This window comes from Mya arenaria, chromosome 9 (genome assembly GCF_026914265.1).
Source record: "Mya arenaria isolate MELC-2E11 chromosome 9, ASM2691426v1".
NCBI classification, from domain to species: domain Eukaryota; kingdom Metazoa; phylum Mollusca; class Bivalvia; order Myida; family Myidae; genus Mya; species Mya arenaria.
In genome coordinates, this window is record NC_069130.1 from 60,462,146 (window position 1) to 60,468,230 (window position 6,085).

Sequence of the window (6,085 nt, forward strand, 5' to 3'; positions counted from 1 at the left end):
CGAACCGGATTAAAACTAGAGAACAAGTGAGAAAGGCGCCAAAATAAAGAAGGGCGGACAATTAAACATTCGGCGCTAAGAAAGAGTTCCCTCCCTTGATAATTATTAAATTTTCTCAAAATTAGTTAAATTATTGCGCTCAGGAAAAACAAAGACAAATGTAAAATATAAATTTAATTTGGCCGAAATAATGGGCTGCTAGATTGTAAATGAAATTAACATAGATATAAAGTTTTGTCAAAAGCAGCCAAAAATCCTCCCAAAAAACGGCCAAAACCTGAACTTAAATACCAGAATCTAAGTTAGGAAGCCAAAGCGACAAGCCGTGCCGCGTCAGTCATGCTAGAAAATGAAAATCTAAGGTAGCGTAGGTAACAGTCGGATTTCCAGTTACCAAACAATTGAATAAGTTCCCCCGGCACACCGCATTTAAAATAGAAGGAAGCTCCTCCGCGTCTGAATGAGTGCATGGTGTATTCGTGAGCGTGAGCAATCGGAAGTTGCGTCATAATACGTCGAAACATACGATCAACGCAGCTCGCGTCAAGCGGGATCACCTCCCCAACGGAAACTGTACCAAACAACGGTTCTGAGGGTGCCAAGGGAACTAACCTACACATGTTTTGAAACGCTTTTACTGGACATAAAGAAGAAGAGTCATTTTTACACAACGGAATAACTACGTTGTTGTCCCCGAATTGATTAGTTTTAGTATACTTAAGTAAAACAACAATGCCAAAATCTGTCACTGACACATCGTTTCTACACAGGTATTTAGACTTATCAAACTTAACACTAGAATCAGGAACTATGCTTGATTTCCTGCACATCATGTAAAATGCAAACAAAAATAAGCACCATATCGTAGCATGAAATGGAATAGCAAAATCTAGAACATCATAAATTTGCTTCAAAATATCTGGCGTTATGGGCGGAGCCTGCTTTGGGGAATGAAATAGTAACTTTCCTAGCCCTCTGTAAGTGAGTTGCAAAGAAATGTTGGAAATATCAGGGAAAACTTCTCCTCGCAAGACATGATAAATACGAGCCCCGTTAATATAGTTTTTAATACTTTGGAGAGATTTCATGCTACGGCTTAAAAATTGGGCATATAAACAAAGTGTTTCAATATTTACAGGACAGTCTTGCAATGAATAAAATACACAAAATAACAGAAATGAGCGAATTTGAGTCTTTAAGTTCTTGTAGGTCCCGTGCGAATAAGCAGACCGTTGGGTATGAACTAACTGTTGGCGAAGAAGATTAAGCCCCATACTATTGTTCGATCCTTCATCTGTTAAAAGAAGAAACGCATCTTAAAAGCACGGCTTATTTATACAAATTTTAACAAACTAAGAGGTACCAAGGACAATTAAACCATTATAAGTCCGTGGAGGTATTAAGAAATAAAAATAAAGATAAATGTCGAAATGATCAAAATTCATGAAATAAACACTATTGAGAACACTTAGGCACATAAAATGTAGAATTACCAATACATGCATTCAAATGGTCAAATGGGTTACACACAGGTTTAATAGATAAGTATTATATGTTTGAAATAGATTTTAAAGGCTTATATTCGTAGTTTAGTTATTACCATGTAAGTGCAAATATTTTTTCACAAAACAAGCATTTAATGCATTTAAACACAACCATTTTACCTAGCATATCAACTCGACCATCTCAGGTTAACTTCGAGATAGACCAGTCACCTTTTGTATATATAATCGTAACAACTCGGCCATGGCCAAAAGGCTCCGATTGTTGTAAATCTATGCACCGCAGCCTTGCATGTGCTCTTTATGTATAACAGTTTATATCATTATGTTTTGACAGTATGAAATGAAGAAAACACTCATCAAACTCATAATAATTTGTCAGCTTTTATTTTTTGTGTGCATAACTCATATTTTAGATATATATAATTATCTGACCCGGAATCCCAATCGGAATAGTGACCCACTTTTGGTACAAAAAAAATTGTATGTGAAGGATATGCCATTTCAAAATTTGTAAAAAGATCATTCAAGTTACTATTATTTGGACTAGTGCTTCAAGTGTTTGATTTATTGTCTCTATAATGTATATTGCACCTGTCAATTGTAGAGCCAAGCTGGGAGCTGCCTAAAAATCAGTTACCTGGTTAGCTCAGTTTGACAGATCTCCATGCAAGTGTTCACATGGTCGTGGGTTCAAGCACCATACCAGTAGCATCTTTTCTCAAAGGTTTACTTTAGAACCCATCATCCAGGAGTAAACAATTATGATTTTTTTTATTAAATATTACAGGCCATGTTCTTTTGTAAACTTTCAGATTGAAAAGTGCCTGTATACAAGGCTTGTATTGTTAACATCATCTGATACAATCAACTGGAACAAAGCTGAAATGGCTGTCTGACCTGACTTAAAAATCGGATGGCAGTACATCAGACTAGAAGATTACAAGTATTGAGATGGACAAAATGAAACCTGAGCCTACCAAAGCTGACAGATTGCACAAGAAACACATAAATGCAGGTATTTGCTGAAATATTGTAATTATTTTTTGAAACTTCTCATTCATTTAGGAAGTTCAGTTGAAACAGAGTTGAAAAAAAAATGAACAAAGGTACATGTATACATATTTTGAATTCTTATTCAAATGAGAACTTTACTGGCCAGCACAGAATGGTAAAATGCTAGTCGACCAATATAAATGTGCCTGGTTCGAATCAGTAAAGCTGATGAATGTACTGGTTGTGTAGCCAGGATGTGAGTAGGTCTGCACTTGGCTGATAATGCATATCACTTTAAATGTTTAAGCTGCACTCTCACAGATTGTCTGTTTTACCAACTCTTTTTTTATTTCTTGGTCTTGTAATGAATTATTTTATGCAAATTTCTGAACACTGGTCATAACAGACAACTGGAAAAAGTTGATCGCTGCTTTCTTATATTAATTCAGTCAAAAAAGACAACTGAAAATATTGGAACGCTGTTTTCTTATTTTAATACGGTCAAAAGATGATGTTCTGTGCCAAAAATCTCATTATTGGTAAAGCGTTAGTAATGCTTTTAACCATAAAACCAATAGTTACAAATGTAAGTATAAAAAACATGATCTTATCTTTTGTCAGCAGTCTTATATCATCAGTCTTCATACTGCTTTTCATTAGCTTATTCCAAGCCAAAAAGTAAAAGAAGTTGTCAAAACCTTCAATCTGTGACTGAGAGTGCAGCACTCGTACAAATTGAACGTTTTGACTTCTTTATTTATTTTTGTCTTGGAACGGGCCAATTTATGTGAAAATGCATGTTAACCATTCATATAAGATTGCTGACAATAAATTAGTCAGAAAATGTTTATATTCAAGTTCAAAATGTTTTATGCATTTTTCTTAAACCGCTAGTAACGCTTTAAGCCATAAAACCTTAGTTTTCGACCTGAAATATGGAAGTCTGCTATCTAATATTTTGTCAGTAGTCTTATATCACTAGTTTGCAGATATTTAAGCAAAAAAATAGGTCATTCCAAGACAAAAAATACAAAAGTTGTAAAAACAGTAAATCTGTGAGAGTGCAGCTTTAAATGACTAAATGTTTTGATTTGGCTCAATTCTCACCTAAAATCTTATAGTTTTGTGGCACCTAAATGGTTTTTTTTAACAACATTACATGTGCATATGTATATATTTGTTCTTAAATTTGTAATTTAGATTTGAAGATTCATTCTGTGGAAAGTAGAAAAGGGCATGTTACATACTGTTATCACTGCCATGACAGAAACCATATTGAGGAGCTGGTCCACCTATAGGAAGAATTGCGCTATTGGTTGGAGCAGCACTATTCCCCAGCCATACACCAGCACTTAGTTTGTCATAGGGAGCATTTCTGAGCAGTTATGGAGACCACTAACTATGCAGGTATGTCATAATCAAAATCTTGGTTTATATATTTTTTTATAATTTAGCATCTGTTGAGAAGAAATTTATTTCTAGATTGAAGGCACACACTATTATAGATTGATGCCCCAAAATATATTTCTTATTTTAATGCATTATCATGTCTACCTCATTTGACTTAAATGATCAAAGCAAAAAAATGCAAATGATTAATCTGCATATATACAAATGTAAGCTTTTTATCTGGGGAAATTGTTGCCACTTGTCTATTAATTAAAGAACACATTTATAATTAATAATGTTTAATCTGTACACAAATCATATGCCTTCTTTGTTTTAACCATCAATGTCAAAGAGTCCAGCATGATAATGCATTAAACTGAAAAAATGCATTAATTTATATGAACCCTTTTAAACAAAGACATTTCCAAAATCCAATAAAAAATAATTGAATATTGATACTAATATAACTTTTTTTGCAGTTGTTGCAGTGAAACTTGCACCAGTGTGTTTTCTGTGGAGATAAAGAGATAGTGTCCAGCAATGAAGACCCAACTCAAGATCTGACCTTGTAAGGCCAATATGAAATAACTGTGTGGGAAAATGGGAAAAACCTGCAGTCAGGAATGCACGGAAATCATCAAAAGAACAGTGTTAAATTAATCTTGAATAATTTGACATTTATTTTGTTTGACATATTTATTTATGGTGCAGTGAAAACATGCTTTTTTTTCTCATGGTTATTTAAATTTAGAATTGATAGGAGAGAACATCACTATGTCGTTTCATGTTCATAGTCAGATCAAAACCCATGTACATGCCCAAATGAGCATTCGAAAATATCAAAATGGTACTTGTTGTATGTAGTGTAAGTTAATTAACATAATAAACAAAAATATTCAATCAATTTCAATTTATTATGCCCCCTTCAAAGAAGAGGCGTATATTGCTTTGCACATGTTGGCCGTTAACGTCTGTCTGTCTGACAGTAGACCAAAGCTTTTCGGGTGATAACTCTACAATTCCTAGACCTATTGTCAAACTTGACACGAAAGTTTGGTTTAACCAGTAGATGACACCTTTTGATTTAAGGGGTAATATGGTCAAAGGTCACAGTGACCTTGAACAGGAAGGTGTCAAAGCATACATCTGACTGATAAGTTGACAATGCCTGCACCTATGGCCCTCAAACTCAACAGGGAGGCTAAGCCTGACTATTAGAAGATCCTATTGATTTAATGGGTCATTGGGTCAAAAGTCAAGGTCACAGTGACCTTGAATGCTTAAAGGTTGTACTAATAATGGCTTGACAAAGCCTTCACCCATGGCCCTTCAACAACTTGACTGGGGTTGGGCCTGACCAGTAGGTAAGCCCTATTGATTTGTCACAGAGACATTGAACGCAAAAAGCTTGCCTGTGTGACAACTCAACAAAGTCTGCACCCATGGCCTTCAAACTTGAAATTTAGGTTTAGGGTGACCAGCAGATGACCCCTTTGGATTTGGAGGTCAAGGTCACATCTCCAATATTGGTCATTAAAACTATGTCATTTACTTATTCCCTGCTGCTAAGAGGATACATGTTAATCAGCAAATATCAGCCATCATCTGAATATGAGTGAAAACTGTAACAACTACCCTCATACTTTGAATAGCATAATCTTAAAACTGCCTCAAAGGCATCTTTTGTCAATGAAAAATCAGCTGTCATCTGGACTCTGTTGATAGAAGTTCTGGGAGGCATTTTTAGGCTTGAAAGAGCATCATTTTAAAGTTATATTTTTATTATGTCCCTTGAATGTTGGGTATAGTTTGTATTGTATTTGCATTTTAAAGACATTGGCTTCAACAGACCCTAATGCAATGAAGGAATGTAATTGCTTACTGAAACTGTTATAAGCGACGTCATAAATTGAAGCAATTTTAACATAATGAATATGCATTTAACTAATTTAAAGCGGTTCAGACTTGGGAAACTTGAATTAAGAATCTTGTAGGCCATTGGATACATGATTAAGTAGCGCCAATATATTTGTGCTTATTATAATCACATTTATCCTTCTTCATCTACCTTAAAGAGTGTTCATCATTTGTATGAAATCATTTGATCACGTTTCATTTGAAAGAACTTTGCGGTAGTGTTTGCTTGCTTCAGTTACATCACCGACAGTCTTGCAGCGCTTTCATCTTTTGTCTCGAAC

General features: G+C 34.8%; 1 long non-coding RNA gene across 1 annotated transcript; it reads left to right on the forward strand.

Annotated features, from left to right (window-relative positions):
* The first annotated feature begins 2,326 nt into the window (after window positions 1-2,326).
* On the forward strand, window positions 2,327-4,644 carry LOC128245529 (uncharacterized). The gene is made up of 3 exons (XR_008263172.1): window positions 2,327-2,520; window positions 3,699-3,905; window positions 4,367-4,644. It is a non-coding gene; the product is annotated as an uncharacterized LOC128245529 (long non-coding RNA).
* Window positions 4,645-6,085: the final 1,441 nt, after the last annotated feature.